The sequence below is a fragment of the Dama dama genome, chromosome 28 (assembly GCF_033118175.1).
Source record: "Dama dama isolate Ldn47 chromosome 28, ASM3311817v1, whole genome shotgun sequence".
In the NCBI taxonomy this organism is placed as follows: domain Eukaryota; kingdom Metazoa; phylum Chordata; class Mammalia; order Artiodactyla; family Cervidae; genus Dama; species Dama dama.
Window position 1 is genome coordinate 8,704,126 of NC_083708.1, and position 18,155 is coordinate 8,722,280.

General features: G+C 40.2%; 1 protein-coding gene across 1 annotated transcript in view; it reads left to right on the top strand.

Moving 5' to 3' along the window:
• Positions 1 to 18,155, top strand: part of ADGRB3 (adhesion G protein-coupled receptor B3) — an 840,391-nt gene that overhangs the window by 709,824 nt on the left and 112,412 nt on the right. The window lies entirely within an intron of this gene.

Consider the following 18,155-nt stretch of genomic DNA (forward strand, 5'->3'; position numbering starts at 1 on the left):
AAACAGTTTTTTGAAAGAGTAGTACTTTTATGTGAGTAAGTTTTATGTGTATATTTTTCTGCCTGATAATTTCAAAAAGAGAGGAAATTGAAAAGGAAAATATGGTTCAGAGCTACTGACTGACTTGAAATATTTACTGGATAGATAAAGAATATAATTAGATATTTGTGTGTGTCAAAGGGCTGTGAAGGGTGTTCCTTGTTTTGTGTTGACTGTAATGGTAAAAAAAAAAAAAAAGAAAGCAGAATCTGAATATGTTTGCTTGTTTTTAATTACAGGGTACTTATTTTAGTTTTTCAGTACTATGTACACTTTGCAACAGTGAGGGAGCAGCCCAGAGTTTCTGGGAGCATTACTGAGATACAGATAGAACATCCCTCCTTGAGGGCCAATGCACATTATTTTCTCTAGAAATCTTGGCACAATAGGCTAATCTCAGTCTACAAAAGATTTATTGTGACAGAACGTAAGAGTCATTTGTACTTGTCTGGGTATTAATTTGTTCACCAGTTTCAATGTCACATTTTATTCAACAGTAAGCTAGTCAATAATCTTTTCCCATTAAACTATTTGTAAAAACCACATTTTATTTATATATGTACACATGCATAGATTACATATAATAATATAACTTGAAATATCAAATAAAATGCTTATTTTATATAGAAGCCACTGGAGACTTAAAAACTATTGCATTAAAGTCAATATTATTTAACACAATTGAAAAATTGATTTTAGTTCCATTTAATATTCAATGAGATTTAGATTAAGCAATTTTAACTAGGCTTGGAACTCAGGTCATTCTGCAATAAGCATCTGATGTTCACTGTCTGGCCACAGCAGTAAATCTGTTGGCAGTGTTTCCATCACCCTTTGATGACTGTAAAATCTTGAGAGTAGCTCTGAAAATTATGGCCTGAGGATAATAATGTTACTTTTGTGTAATGGCTGATTCATCAGTAAATAAATCCTGATTCACTATTGTTGTCTATTTCTGATTTGTATTAAAATACCCAGGAATGTAGAATATATATTTACAAACCAAAAAGCATAATCAACTCACTCAATCTGTAAAATATGAAGATGTCAAGATTCCCTTTTTAAAAAAATAACTGACCCTGGAAAGCATTTAGAATGTTTTTAGATCTATGTGTGGTTGTGTTATTTTTTTCAACTTTTTGAATCTTCTTAAAAATCAGACAAGAATTTGAATAGTCCAGTGATAGCATTTGGATAAGTAGCTGAAGATTTGTTATATAATTTTTATGTTTTTAAATGTGAGATTCTGTTTTTATGTTTTCATTATGTCCAATTGTAATTTTTAAATCCAAGTTCTGAACAGAATTATCTGAAAGCTAAAGTAATGACCGTATCTTAGTTTCTTGAGCGTTGAACTAAGCACTGACAGTCCCCAACTACAAAGTTTTGAGTTTCTATTTGTCCACTTTAAGATGATGTGAAAGCCACGTGTGATCAGTAGAAACTGCACTTTGCATTTTGGTCTTTTTCGTGGGCTGGTGCTGTGCATCTTATGATTCTGGGCAGCTCCAAGTCAGTCCCAGGGTCATGAGGATCAACAATTGATACGCTGACAACCATTATGTACTCAGACAGCTGTTCTGTTTTTCACTTTCAGTACAGTATTCAAAAATTACACAAGATATTTCACACTTTATTATATAATAGGCTTCTTGTTAGATGATTTGCCCAGCTATAGGCTGATGTAAGTATCTGAGCATGTGTGAGGTAGGCTAGGCTGAGCTATAATGGCTGGTAGGTGAGGTGTATTAGATGCATTTTGACTTACGATATTTTCAACTTTTGATGGGTTCCTCAGGAGGTAACCCCATCATAAACTGAAGAAGAGCTATACTCTCAAAGAGCCTGCTTCCTTTTGGTTAAGTAGGAAGTCCAAGTCAGGTCCAGTGTATTACATTAAATGATTATGACATTATATCCAGTTGAATTTATTGCTGTTCCTATTAGTCTCCTCTCTAAGCCATCACCATTTTGACAAGATGACCCCGCATTTTAGGGCGGTCAGAGGACTGGTTTGCTCTCAGACACCCAGGGCATCGTGGGTGTCCATGGCAACTATTGACATATCCTGTCCTGGGGGTGCTGTACCCTTTATTACTCAGACTTTGAGACTTCTTTTTCTCAGCTCTGAAGCAGCTCTTTAGATAGAAACTTTCAGTTGATTTTCTGAGCAATCTATGGAGTGATTTAACTTTGCTCTTCCATCATACGTGCTCTCTCTTTGTTCAGTAGAGTAAAGCCTATCGTTATCTTAACGTTAGTGCCGATTTCCCTGCATTGGTGATCAATTTTGTTGCTAAGTCATGTCCCACTCTCGTGATCCCATAGCCTGTAGCCTGCCAGGCTCTTCTGTCTATGGGATTTCCTAGGCCAGAATACTGGAGTGGGTTGCCATTTTCCCCTCCAGGGGATCTTCCAGACCCAGGGATCAAACTCAGGTCTCCTGCATTGTAGGTAGTCTCCTGCATTGCAGGCAGATTCTTTACCAGCTGAGCCACCAGGGAAACCCTTGACTGGCAGAGGGTCGGCAGGTTAGTTAACAGAGTGCTCTGCAGAGCACATGAGGGCTGACATGGTGGGGTGTCGCTGAAGCTGTCTGGGTCTTGATGTTTTCATTTCTAAAAGGAGATGAACAGATGGTCAAAAGGTTCTTTTGGTTCAAATAATTCGACTGTGCAGTTGGTCTGCTACTCCTGCTACTTATAATCATCATCACCATAAGTATTGTTATTACACCCAACATGTATTCAGCATTTACTTTCTATGACACACCATTCTAAGCATTTTCATAAATCATCACATTCTGTCCTCCAACTATCCATTCAGATAGGTTCTTTCATCCCCTCCCCTTTTATAAATAAATATGCTGAAACATAGAAATGTTAACAATCTTTCCCAAGGTCATACAGCTGTTCAGACAAAACCAAGTGTTACACTTTAGTTTGTGGAACTCCAGAAACAGCTAAACAGTTGTCTAGCTACAGCAGAACACCGAGGTGCTGGTTAGATTATACAGAGAAAAATGTGGTATTGAAAATTGTCTTCATTGAATGCAGGTATTCCTTGAGATTTCATTTGAAGAGGATTGAAAAAAAATATTAAAAAGATCCATCATGTAAAAATGTCTTTAAATGTAAAAAATTCATCTTAAAAGTGATAGTTGTTCCTGTAATTTGAAATAAGCTGATATGTACATTTTGACAAAGTAGTTTACACTTATAATCATTCATTCAACATTAGTTATATTTCAAGTGGTTCTCCTTTATCAGAATTTGAATTGCATAAATGCACAGCTATCAAATAGGTTTTATATTTCTTTAGTTTGCATTAGCTTTGACATTTCTAAAATAGTCAATACTAGCATTAAATCATTTATATCTCCAACCAAATCCAGAATTATCATTATTGCTGTGCTTACAGGAATAATCATTTTGTAGTATTGCATGATTTTTATGGGAAAGGACTAAGAAATGGTCCAAGAAGTAAAATTTATATCACTAAAATGTTTCATTTAGTTACTATATCATATCCTTGGTACTTTATGTTTATTAAATAGGAGTCTCTATATAATAAGTTCCTTCTGAAATTTACAAAGAACTGATGTGTTTTAGAAGCTACATCACACTTCAGTGTCCTATAGAATCCTTTCTCTAAATACGAGAAGAAGCATGTGAAATTAAAGATTTGCGAGCAGTTTTGTTAATTAAGGGGCAGTATTTTAGGATACAAAGGTATAAGATGCAATGCTTCTTTTCTGTACCCCTGTTTCATCAGAGCTGTATGCTTGACGCTGGCAGTCTCTGGAGTTGTGATGGGCCTGCTACTCTTAATGAGCATGGCTCCTCCACTGTGGCTGGCATTTTGATGTTAGACTCCCAGCAGTGACTTCTTGTCAAAGGTGGGTTTTAGATCACCAGGCTTTTCAGATTAGAGTTTCGGGTACATAATGTCAAATACATTCATCAGTTAAATGAATTAATGGTGAAGGAGCCCTCTGTGGGCTCCACAGCGGCAAGAAGAAAGGCTGACACAGAGAGAAGTCTCTTTATTGGCTTTAGATCAGTTGACAGCAATCTCCTTCAAATGCTAAGTTATCATAAAGGCATGTATAATTTGCCTTAAATCAGAAAAGCTACAAATTGTGTCATTAATAGAAGAATTTTTCAATATTGTTGTCGTAAAAACTGAAAGAGCATCCTTTACCCATAGGAGAGGTATTAAATGTGAGAAAGTATTAATATGAAATAAAATAAAATTGAATAATAAGGAAAGGGTGATCACAGTAAACATGTGTTTAGATTTGGTTACCATGGGGTAAGAGTCAAGGGGTCCGTTGGTTGAGGACCAGATGGCTGTATAGAAAGTATTTTAAATGTTCTATCTTTTGTGTTGGGCGGCTAGGTCATGAGTACATGCTACATTACTAATACATTCATGAATGAATGGGTCAATGAATGAAAAGAGAGAACCATGCAGTGATGAGACTGTTTTGTAGACCACAGATTAAGATTAAGCCAAGAGATCCAAAAAGTTAAATAATTTTTTTAATGTATTCATCCAGATTCTTTTTCTGTTTATAAATAATATTTGGGGTAGAATATAAATCAACAAGGTAGCATCAGCTTTCCCATAATTATGTAGCAGTATGGCATTTTATGAGACTCCCCTAGTGACCCAGACGGTAAAGTGCCTGCCTACAATGCAGGAGAGCTGGGTTCCATCCCTGGGTCGAGAAGATCTCCTGGAGAAGGAAATGGCAACCCACTCCAGTACTCTTGCCTGGAAAATCCTATGGAGGGAGGAGCCTGGTAGGCTATAATCCATGGGGTGGCAAAGAGGCGGACACTACTGAGCGACTCCACTTCAATTCATGGCATTTTATTCTGAAATTTTGTTTTCTATTTAAAGCCAAAGCATCATGTAAAATATATTATCTAACTTATTTCAGATCAGAAAGGATGTAAATGAATTAATCTCTCTCCCCCACTGTGCGCCCCCACCCCCGCCCTGTGTCTCTCTCTTCCGCACCCTTCACCCCTTCTGAATATCTCTGTTCTATTTGAAAGCTCAGGTAAACCCACATCCTTCAAATATTGGGATAAAATATTATAATTAGGGTTTCAGATTCATAAGAAAGCCTTTTTGTTTCAGCCTTGTTATTTGGTCTTGCTTTCTTAAATATGAATTCATTCCTGACAGCACAGCATAGTAAGAAGATCTGAATCTTTCCTTGTTTATTACCAAAATTGCAGCATTTCTTATTGTTGCAGATACCACACATCTCTTTTTATCTGAAATGTGAAAAGTGACTCACAAAAATAGTTCTGAACAAATTAAGAATAAAAGGAAGTAAAGAAAAATTGATATAAACCAAAAGCAATCATGCCCATGTGCACGCGCACACACACACACACACCCTGGCCAGTAGGTAAGTACAGGAAAATCTGGTCCAAACAGTTGTAGAAATTCCCATCTAAACTTGGAACATGTGCTGAGATTTTTTGTTTTAGCTCTCCTTTCTCTCCGGTGCTAACTGTGCAGAAACAAGTGGGTTTACTTCCTGCCCTGGAAGAGACAGGCTGGTCAGCAGATGATTAGGACCCAGTGTGGCTGTTGTCTAGCTCAAGGGAGAAGATGGGAAGTCAATCTGCACAGCACAAGTGGGAGTGGGGAAGAGATAGATGTTAGGGAACGATCCACGGAGGACATGATATTGGCAAAGGACTTGGCATATCAAAGGGGCTCCCCGGGTGGTTCAGGCCGTAAAGAATTTGCCTGCAATGCAGGAGACCTGGGTTCGATCCCCAGGTCAGGAAGATCTCCTGAAGAAAGGAATGGCTACCCACTCCAGGATTCTTGTCTGGAGAATTTCATAGACAGAGGAGCCTAGCAGGCTACAGTTGATGGGGTGGCAAAGAGTCGGACACAACAGAGCGACTAACACTTTCAATCGGTTTATATCCATGGCAATTTGCCCGACAAGAAAGAAAGACAGAGTGGGGTAAACAGTAAACACTCCCTGGCATTGAAGTGCAGTCAGGACCCAGAGCGTGTGTTGGAGGGAAGGAGGGGAGCCAGGTTCAGATGACCCCTGTGTCGTGGTACAGATGTAGGGGAGAAGTGAACTCAAGAGAAACCGAGCTGGCCGCAGTGTATGGCAGGAGCTTCAGTCAAGAGAGAGCAGAAACGGGTAAGAAAAGGGTGGCCTGTGCCACGGAAGGTGAGAGATGAGCCCCAGGCCAAGCGGCTAGAGGGGTGGGTGCCTGAGGGGCAGGGGAGTGGACGGAAAGATTCACTGTCAGCCCGGACTCTCACCCGTTCCCCTGCGTCTGGTATGATCTGGGCACAGAGCAAATAATTTTCAGTCATTTTATGAGTCAGGTTTCCCCTCTATTATATTCCTGATAATTATTTGCTTTATTACCATTTTAATTTTTTTTTTCTGTCAAAACCCACTTCTGTGCCTCACTGCGTAATCGCTCAGTCGTGTCCGACTCTTTGCAACCCCATGGACTGCAGCCCACCAGGCTCCTCTGCCCATGGGGATTCTCCAGGCAAGAATACTGGAGTGGGTTGCCATGCCCTTCTCCAGGGGATCTTCCCCACCCAGGGATCGAACCCAGGTCTCCTACATTGCAAGCAGATTCTTTAGCGTCTGAGCCACCAGCATTCTGCTAATTCAAGTTTCAGTTTACCTATGAGAATGTGTATAAATCCCATTTAGCACATTCTGTTCTCTCTAAAGGAAAAGGAGGCCACTTAGAATTGCAATTTGGTTGACCACATCCAGCATGATGAGAAGGGTAAATGCTTGCAGTCTAGAAAAATGGAAAATTTAGTTTCATGTGGGTTTTATTATACACCTGGAAATCCTTCGTCTGGGCCATTTGTGTTACCCAAGAATCTGAAGACTCAGGCCGGCAGCTGGGGTCACTGTGTAGACGACACGGTTGGGCAGTGAGTGGGTGTAGGGGCAAACAGCATCAGAAGCCATTTCCTCCCTTGGTTTTGCTCCTTTTCTTTGGTGGCCCATTTTGGAAATGTTGCATGTTAAACACTTAAAAATAATGCAATGACTTTCAAGGGTTTTTTGTGTGACTCTATGCAATCACTAATGCTGAGGAAAGTCAAGAAGACAGCCTCGGGTGGTTGTGAAAGTTTTTACAGAGACTTCAGATGAGATGCGGTTCTGTTTCTGGTGAAGGACAGGGTCGTGGTCCATGGACTTTTATCTCCATATGGACTGTGATTATAGAAAACCATGTCTTCCTGGGGTAAATTCACATCACTCACCAGCTACCCAGTGATACAGATGATGATGCATTGAATTAGAATAGGAAGGACAGCTCTGGATGCTAAGCTGCATCTATGGGAGTTGGCTAGGAGGTGTGATGCTGGTGGGTCTCTTTAGACATTGTAGTAAAGTTGTGAATAGAGACATCCCAGGTTCTCAAATTTCTATTTAAACCTAAAGGCAGCCAAAATGGGCATTTTGAGCAAAACAAGGTCAAGGAGATGAAAACATTATCCATACCCTGAAATGTTCACAGTTCCAAGTTGCACTTTAAAATGTCTTCAAAGAAAGAAGCAAAAATCAATGTTTGTGATGCTGGAACACAAACCTTTTACCTCTGGGAAAACTCTCTGGGTTCTAAGCCAAACCAATCTTGTGAGATTTTACCCTTCCATCCCCAGGTCATGCGCAGCTAAATGTTTTTACCTGACTTGCAATGTTCATTCCAAGAAGCAAAGAACTGTGGAGTTAAATCCAACTGGACAGATGAGATGGTGCTCTGAAAGAAGTCATTCAGGCAAAAGAAAGGGGAATGCTTTTTGCATCATCTTACTGAGCAGGGTTCCCAGGTGGCGCTAGTAGTAAAGAATCTGCCTGCCAATGCAGGTAGATGTAAGAGGCCCGGGTTCAATCCCTGGGTCAGGAAGATCCCCTGGAAAAGGAAATGGCAACCCATTCCAATATTCTTCCTGGGTAATCCCATGGACAAAGTAGACTGGCAGGCTGCAGTCCATAGTGTTGCACAGAGTCGGACATGGCTGCAGCCACGTGGCACTCACTGAGGAGGGTCTGCGAAGAGCCGCAGTGGGACATCGATGGAACCCTTTACTGAGGAGTGAAACCACGTCTTAGAAATGTATCACTGTGCTACTCCTCCCCACTTAGACTCTGCATTCAGTGGACTCCCTAAGTAGAGCTCACACGGTCCTCTTTGATTTGGAGGAGAGTTGTTCTTCTTGGCAGAGAAAGAACACTTTGGGCTGTCCTGGGTTTAGAGACTAACCATCCTATGCTTCTACTAGGCAACCTGGTGCTGCAGTTTAGGCCTGGCGTGCCAAGAACATTGAGATCTAACCAATATTGCCTCTCTCCAGAATCCTACTAACCACTACATGGAACAGATCAAATTCCTCATTCAAAATCTCAGAAGTGCTCCAGATCTTGAGTTGTCACTATTTTATAGTTTTCTCATCCATCTTAACTTCAACTGCAATTCTTTAGGAAAAAATACTCAGGAGACTAAACTTTGCATGATAACTAGAAAGAAGGGGGGAGGGAAGAAGACATATTACTATTAATTCCTCATTGGTCTAGAAATCCCAACAGTAGCCTCTCTGTAGGATGCTTTTTAAACTTCACTTTTTTAGGGTTGGGGGAAGAAAGGGAAGGATCTGAGCTTGTGGTCTGTATGATCTGGATACCATTGTGAAATACAGTCAGAAAATCTCTTCCTGTAAAATATACGCAATGATCCATCCCTGCATTTATCTTTGATATAGTGTGGTTAAAGACGACCCTTAAGATAAAAAATGATAATTCTAAGTCAAATAGTGCCCAGGGCTAGGTGAAACTCTACAAAATTCAGCCGATGTGCAGACATTTTCTCAGCACATGCGATTATATGAAAATACTTATTTATAGTGACCTCTGAGTGTTTTGAGGTTAATGGAATAATTTCTCCTAAGCTTCAGTGGTCAATACTTTATGGAAGAAAGAAGAATACCAAAAAAAAAAATGAGATACACATATTCATTACATATGCTATAAGATTTCTTTCAGTATCATTTTGCCAAATACAAGTAAGTCAGTCCTAGCCATTCTTCCTTTTTACTTGAATGACAACATCTCCATGGTAATCAAGTGTTAGTTGTGGCCCTTTGCATGGCCCTGAATTGTATTAAATAATAAAATATCCCTTCATTCAAATTTTGCATGCCACTGAACATTCTCATAAGGTAAAAGATGTAGACAGAACATAGAAAAAGATAATGGTGATTTGGAAAAGGATTATCCTAGATTTCTAGAGCATCTGGTATTCACCATAAAATGTCTTCATTTATACTTAGGAGAGAGAGTGGACACCATCAGGAAGTGGAAAACTGGAATCATTTTAAGTACGTTCACAAATGACATGAGAAACTAGAAACTAGCAAAGGACCACATGGAGGAGAAGAAAAGAAATAAGTTATCTTATGAAATCAGGGCTGTGACCAGGCAGCATTCCAAGAGGTTTAAAAAAGAAGCTAGTAAACAACCCCTCAGGCATATATTAATTCACATTTGAATTAATCCAAAATTAAAAATACTCCAAGGCAGGTGGAGAGGAAGGGAGTATCTGTAAAAGAGGAAGATGGTTGAATTATTGTCAAAGCTTTGTTTTTTCAATTTTATTGAAGTAGGGTTGAAGTATTGAAGTAGGGTTGATTTACAATGTTGTATTAATTTTTCTGTATAGCAAAGTGACTGAGTTATATGACTCAATATATGAATATTATTTTTCATATTTTCCATATGGTTTATCACAGGATATGGAATGCAGTTCTCCATGATATACAGTAGGACCTTGTTATTTATCCATCCTATATATATAGTAGTCTGCATCTGCTAATCCCCAACTCCCAGTCCCTCCCTCCCTCACCTTCCTCCCTCTTGACAACCACAAGTCTTTTCTCTATGTCTGTGGGTTCATTTCTGTTCTGTTGACTGATCATTGTTGCTATATTTTAGAATCCACATATAAGTGATACGATACGGTATTTGTCTTTCTCCTTCTGACTTACCTCACTTAGTATGATAATCTCTAGGTCTACCTATGTTACTGCAAATGGCATTATTTCATTCTTTTCGATGGCTGAGTTATCTTCCATAGTATATGTTCAGTAGTATATATATCACATCTTCTTTATCCATTCATCTGTCAGTGGACATTTAGACTGCTTCCATGTCTTTGATATTGTGAACAGTGCTTATGAACATAAGGGTGCATGTATCTTTTCAGAGTATAGCTTTGTCTGGATGTATGCCCAGAAGTGGGGTTTCTGGATCATATGGCAACTTCATTTTTAGTGTCTTAAGGAACCTCCATAGTGGCTCCACAAATTTATATTTCCACAAACAGTATAGAAGAGTTCCTTTTCTCCAAAACCACTAGTATTTGTTATTTGTAGACATTTAAATGCTGGCCAAAGTTTTGTTTTTTTAACATACATCATATTATATGACCGATTCTATGAAGACCTATAATACCTTCTAGAACTAGCACCAGAAGAAGATGTCCTTTTCATTATATGGGACTGGAATGCAAAAGTAAGAAGTCAAAAGATACCTGAAATGACAGTCAAGTTTTGCCTTGGGGTACAGAAGGAAGCAGGGCAAAGTTGAATAGAGCTTTGTAAAGAGAATACACTGGTCATAGAAAGACTCATTCACAACAACACAAGAGACAAACTTACACATGGACATTGCCAAATGGTGAAGACCAAAATGAGACGAATTATGTTATATTCTTGCAGATGAAAATGGAGAAACTCTGTATAGTCAGCAAAAACAAGATGTGGCACTCACTGTGGCTCATCATGAGCTCCTTCTTGAAAAATTCAGATTTAAATTGAAGAAATAGGGAAAATTACTAGACCGTTCAGGTATGACCTAAAATAAATTGCTTATGGTTATACATTGAAGGTGACAAATAGATTCAAGGGATTAGATCTGGTAGGCAGAGTGACTGAAGGAAATATGGATGGTGGTTCATAACATTGTATCAATATCAGTTCAGTCACTCAGTCATGTTGAATCTTTGTGACCCCATGAACTGCAGCACGCCAGGCTTCCCTGTCCATCACCAACTCCTGGAGCTTGCTCAAACTCATGTCCATAGAGTTGGTGATGCCATCCAACCATCTCATCTTCTGTTGTCCCCTTCTCCTGCCTTCAGTCTTTCCCAGCATCAGGGTCTTTTCCAAAGAGTTGGCTCTTTGCATCAGGTGGCCAAAGTATTGGAGTTTCAGCTTCAGCATCAGTTCTTTCAATGAATATTCAGGACTGATTTCCTTTGGGATGGACTGATTTGAACTCATTGCAGTCCAAGGAACTTTCAAAAGTCTTGTCCAACACCACAGTTCAAAAGCATCAATTCTTCTGTGCTCAGCTTTCTTTATGGTTCAACTTTCACATCCATATATGACTACCGGACGCACCTTTGTCGGCAAAGTAATGTCTCTGTTTTTTAATATGCTATGTAGGTTTGCATTAGTTTTTCTTCCAAGAAGCAAGCATCTTTTAATTTCATGGCTGCAATCACCATCTGCAGTGATTTTGGAGCCCAATAAAATAAAGTCTGTCACTATTTCCATTATTTCCCCATCTATTTGCCATGAAGTGATAGGACTAGATGCCATGATCTTTGTTTTTTGAATGATTAATTTTAAGCCAGGTTTTTCACTCTCCTCTTTGACTTTCCTCAAGAGGCTCTTTAGTTCTTCTTCGCTCTCTGCCCTAAGGGTGATGTCATCTCCATATCTGAGGTTATTGATATTTCTCCCGGCAATCTTGATTCCATCTTGTGCCTCATCCAGCCTGGCATTTCACATGATGTACTCTACATATAAGTTAATAAGCATTCTGTTGTTCCGTGTCTGGTTCTAACTGTTGCTTCTTGATGTGTATACAGATTTCTCAGGAGGCAGATCAGGTGGTCTGGTATTCCCATCTCTTTAAGAATTTTCCACAGTTTGTTGTGATCCACACAGTCAAAGGCTTTGGCATAGTCAATAAAGCAGAAGTAGATGTTTTTCTGGAACTCTCTTGCTTTTTCAATGATCCAGTGGATGTTGGCCATTTGATCTTTTGTTACTCTGCCTTTTCTGAATCCAGCTTGAACTTCTGGAAGTTCTCAGTTCCTGTAGTGTTGAAGCCTGGCTTGGAGAATTTTGAGCATTACTTTACTAGCATGTGAGATGAGTGCAATTGTGCGGTAATTTGAACATTCTTTGGCGTTGCCTTTCTTTGGGATTAGAATGAAATCTGACCTTTTCCAGTCTGTGGTCACGGCTGAGGTTTCCAAATCTGCTGGCATATTGAGTGCAACGCTTCAACAGCATCATCTTTTTTAAGATTTAAAATAGCTCAGCTGGAATTCTATCACCACCACTAACTTTGTTTGTAGGGATGCTTCCTAAGGCCCACTTGACTTCACACTCCAGGATGTCTGGCTCTAGGTGAATGATCACACCATCATGGTTATCTGGGTCATTAACAACTTTTTTGTATAGTTCTTCTGTGTTTTCTTGCTACCTCTTCTTAATATCTTCTGCTTATGTTCAGTTCAGTTCAGTTCAGTTGCTCAGTCATGCCTACTCTTTGCGACCCCATGAATCACAGCACGCCAGGCCTCCCTGTCCATCACCAACTCCTGGAGTTTACTCAAACCCATGTCCGTCGAGTCGGTGATGCCATCCAACCATCTAATCCTCTGTCGTCCCCTTCTCCTCCTGCCCTCAATCTTTCCCAGCATCAGGGTCTTTTCCAATGAGTCAACTCTTCGCATCAGGTGGCCAAAGTACTGGAGTTTCAGCTTCAGCATCAGTCCTTCCAATGAACACCCAGGACTGATCTCCTTTAGGTTGGATCTCCTTGCAGTCCAAGGGACTCTCAAGAGTCTTCTCCAATACCATAGTTCAAAAGCATCAATTTTTCAGCGCTCAGCTTTCTTCCCAGTCCAACTCTCACATCCATACATGACCACTGGAAAAACCATAGCCTTGACCAGACAGACCTTTTAGGTCCTTACAATTTCTTTCCTTTATTGTGCCCATCTTTGCATGAAATGTTTCCTTGGTATCTCTAATTTTCTTGATGAGATCTCTAGTCTTTCCCATTTTATTGTTTTCCTCTATTTCTTTGCATTGATCACTGAGGAAGGCTTTCTTGTCTCTCCTTGCTATTCTTTGGAGCTCTGCATTCAAATGGGAATATCTTTCCTTTTCTCCTTCGCCTTTCTGTTCTCTTCTTTTCTCAGGCCTCCTCAGACAGCCATTTTGCCTTTTTGTATTTCGTTTGCTTGGGGATGGTCTTGATCCCTGCCTCCTGTACAATGTCACGAACCTCCATCCATAGTTCATCAGGCACTCTGTCTATCAGATCTAGTCCCTTGAATCTATTTGTCACTTCCACTGTATAATCATAAGGGATTTGATTTAGGTCATACCTGAATGCTCTAGTGGTTTTCACTACTTTCTTCAATTTAAATCTGAATTTGGCAATAAGGAGTTCAGAGTCTGAGCCACAGTCAGCTCCCATTCTTGCTTTTGCTGACTGTATAGAGCTTCATAACATTGTACAGGAGGCAAAACATCCCACAGAAAACCATTCCAAATAAAAAGAAATGCAAGAAGGCAGAACGATTGTCCAGGGTTTCCCAGGTGGCTCAGTGGTAAAGAATTCAACTTTCAATGAGGAAGACACAGGAGACACAGGCTCAATACCTAGATCGAGAATATCCCCTGGAGGAGGAAATAGCAACTCACTGCAGTCGTCTTGCCTGTAGAATCTCACGGAGAGAGGAGCCTTGCAGGCTACAGTCCTTAGGGTCCCAAAGAGTTTGATATGACAGAGGACACACACATACCACTGAAGTGGTTTAGGAGTCTTTACAAATAGCTTAGAAAAGAAGAGAAGCAAAAGGCAAGGGAGAAAGGGAAAGATACACTCAACTGAATGCAGAGTTCCAGAGAATAGCAAGGAAAAATAATAGTCTTAAGTGAACAGTGAAAAGAAATTGAGGGGAAAGTGGAGTGGAGAAAACTAGAGATCTCTTCAGAAAAATTCAAGATATCAAGGGAACATTTCATGCAAAGATGGGCACAATAAAGGACAGAAACTGTAAGGACCTAACAGAAGCAGAAGATATTAAGAAGAGGTGGCAAGAAAACAGAAGAACTATATAAAAACGGTTTTAATGATAACCACAGTGATGTAGTCCCTCAACTAATGCCGGGCACCCTGGATTATGATACCAAGTGGGCCTTAGGAAGCATCTCTACAAACAAAGCTAGTGGCGGTAATGGAATTCTACCTGAGCTATTTCAAATCCTAAAAGATGCTGCTGCTCAGGTGCTGCACTCAATATATCAGCAAATTTGGACAACTCAGCAGTGGTCACAGGACTGGAAAAGGTCCGTTTTCATTCCAATCCCTAAGAAGGACAATTCCAGCAAATTGTTCAAATTGTCATACAATTATGTTCACTTTACATGCTAGCAAGATTTTTCTCAAAATCCTTCAAGCTAGACTTCAGTAGTACCTGAACCTAGAGCTTTTAGATGTACGAGCTGGGTTTAGAAAAGGCAAAGGAACCAGAGATCAAATGGCCAACATTCATTCGATCATGGGAAAAGCAAGGGAGATCCAGGAAAATATCTACTTCTTCTTCACTGGCTGTGCTAAAGCCTTTGACTGTGTGGATCACAACAAACTGTGGAATATTCTAAGGGAATTGGGGTGCCAGAGCACCTTACCTGTCTCATGAGAAACCTGTACTCAGGTCAAGGAGCAACAGTAAGAGCCTTACATTGAAGAACTGACTGGTCCAAAATGGGAAAAGGAGTACAGCAAGGCTGTATATATGCAGAGGACATCGTGTGAAATGCTGCACTGGATGAATCACAAGCCAGAATCAAGATTGCCAGAGAAATATCAACAACCTCAGATATGTAGATGATATCACATAATGGCAGAAAGCAAAGACGAACTAAAGAGCCTCTTGATGAGGATGAAAGAGGAGAGTGACAAAATTGACTTGAAACTTAACATCAAATGAAAACTAAGATCATGGCATCTGGTCCCATGACTTCATGACAAATAGAAGGGGAAAGAGTGGGAGCAGTGACAGATTTTCTTTTCTTGGTCTCTAAAATCACTATGGATGGTGACTGCAGCCATGAAATTAAAAGATGCTTGCTCCTTGGAAGGAAAGCTCTGACATACCTAGACAGCATTTGTTGTAAAAAGAAGAGACATTAAAAACCAGAGACATCACTTTGTGATAAAGGTCCCTGTAGTCAAAGCTATGGTTTTTCAAGTAATCATGTATGAATGTGAGAATTGGGTCATAAAGAAGGCTGAGCGCCAAAGAACTGATGGTTTCAAATTGTGGTGTTAGAGAAGACTCTTGAGAGTCCTTTGGACTGCAAGGAGATCCAACCAGTCAATCCTAAAGGAGATCAACCCTGAATAGTCATTGGAAGGACTGATGTTGGAGCTGAAGCTCCAATACTTTGGCCACCTGATGCAAAGAGAGGACTCATTGGAAAAACCCTGATACTGGGAAAGATGAAACCAAAGGAGAAGGCAGCAGAGGATGAAATGGTTAGATGGCATCACTGACTCAGCGGACGTGAGCTTGAGCAAACTCCAGGAAATAGTGGAGGGCAGAGGAGCCTGGCGTGCTGCAGTCTATGAGGCCACAAAGTGAAGGACATGAGTTAGTGACTGAACAGCAACCACATATTATATTTAACCTTTCCTCTTCTGGAGTCCATAGAAGACTTTCCAAGGTCTTTTCATCAGCCACCAGTGGGGAATCAATAGGGCTCTTCTGAGGATGAATTCATTGCTGATATGCAGATGATGTGAATTAATTCACCTCACTGCTTTCCCCTCATCGTCTATCCACCTAAGGACCTTCTGGTCTTCTGGCGTCTTCTTATTTATAAGATGCTTTAGGAACACAAAATCATTACTATAGTCTTAAACCCCTGCTCCATCTGGGCACCCAAAATGGATTTTGGAACACTGCTCTTAACTGGTCGCACTGCTCTTCTCGTGAGCTGAGTGGATCATTGTCCTTCATGCCCGGTATCAGCATAAACACATTTTATGCGCTGGTGGAGAGAGGACATCAGATCATGTGGTCTGCAATGGCGCTGGCTCAGTTCAGGTGGGACCATGGATTTGGAGTGTAAGCTTTTCCAAAGGCGTTCATAGGGGTTTGTCGCTGTCATCTCAGAAACTGCCACAGTATGAGTTTTGGGTAGGATGGTAGTCACGTTTTAGACTTGTGGTGCACATTCCTTGTGGCTCAGATGGTAAAGCATCTGCCTACAATTCGGGAGACCTGGGTTTGATCCCTGGGTCGGGAAGATCCCCTGGAGAAGGAAATGGCAACCCACTCCAGTACTCTTGCCTGGAAAATTCCATGGACTGAGGATCCTGGTAGGCTACAGTCCATGTGGTCTCAAAGAGTCGAACACGACTGAGCGACTTCACTTCACAATGATGACTCCTAGAAGGCTAATGCTCCCCTTACCCCTGATCACCACCAACATCATCCCCATCATTATCATTAGGAAACAGAAGAAGTGATGACTAAGAACAAAGCCAGTGGTCTGGCTCACTGGCTGCACCAGGGAGACCTGGGGCAACTTACTTGGTCACCCTTTCTGTAGCTTCAGGATCTGTAAAAGGAAGGTGATCATAGAACTGACCTGTAGTGGTGTTAAGTACTAAATGAAATAATTCAATAAAGTGCTTAAATCATATCTGGAATGTGGCAGGAGTTTGACAGATGTTAACAATTACTGTTACTGCTATTTATCATGTAACATGAATAATGTTCTATCCTTGGAGACATTCATGCTACATTTTACTAATATCCTGCTCTGTACACACTATGTCTTTTTTTCTTATTGATGCTTGATGAACCTGTTTTTCAGGGAAAATAAGATGTTTACACTACAAAATTCGTAACCACTTTCACAGAATTCCAATGTCAATGCACCTTGCAGACACTGTGGAAAAATGGCTGATGTTTAACATTTTCCAACCCTGTGGAATTCTGGAAAGGCAGTTTTATATATTCATGTATTAAAATTATTCATACCTTATGATCAGTTGCTTTTATGAGAAAGCAAATAACTTCACTGTCACCTCTTCCTCATTTCAAGGTCTTAGAAAAGAGTTAATCATCACACATTTGAATTTAGTGAACTTTGATAAATTCTTCATGATGCAAAACAGTAGAATATTAGTGATGAATTAATTTGTTTTCACAATTGGTGTGTTACAGTTCCTGTGTTACCTCATGAACTACGTTCCCCTCATTGTTTGATACCTTATAATGCTCTTTGGGCTTCCCTGGTGGCTCAGCAGTAAAGAATCTGCCTGCAATTCAGGAGATTCAGGAGATGTGGGTTAGGTCCTGAGGTCAGGAGGAGCCCCTGGAGGAGGGCATGTAAACCCGCTCCAGTATTCTTTCCTGGAGAACCCAAGGACAGAGGAGCCCAGTGGGCTACAGACCATATAGTCTCAAAGAGCTGGCCAGGACTGAAGCGACTCAGCATGCACGCACGCACACACTCCTCTTTACCTCATCCAATCTATTTTTTGCAGAATAGTACTTACAGCTAATCATAAGCATAAATTTAATAAATCCTGTATCAACCTTCTTGCATCTATAATTCTTTTGGACTTAAGCTATGACAACGAGATTTACAAAAATTAGTAAACGTGTTCATAGTCAGCTATGAGAGCTAACTCAGCATTCTGGTGAAGAGTGTGGGTTCCAGGTTCACACTTCTGTATCTTTGCTTTCCTACTCTGATTTGGTTTCAATTTCCTCATCTGTAAAGTGGGAGTACTACTACTGTCTGTCTTAGAGAGTTATTTGAGGATTAAAGATAGTCAAAGGGATATATAAAATACTTAGCAGTCCCTGTCATAGAGAAAAGTACTCACTGTATTTAAACTCTCACTAATAGCACATTTAGATATGCTCCCAAAGTAAGGAACTTCATGGAATTCTTGGGAAAGAAAATGAAAGCATTTT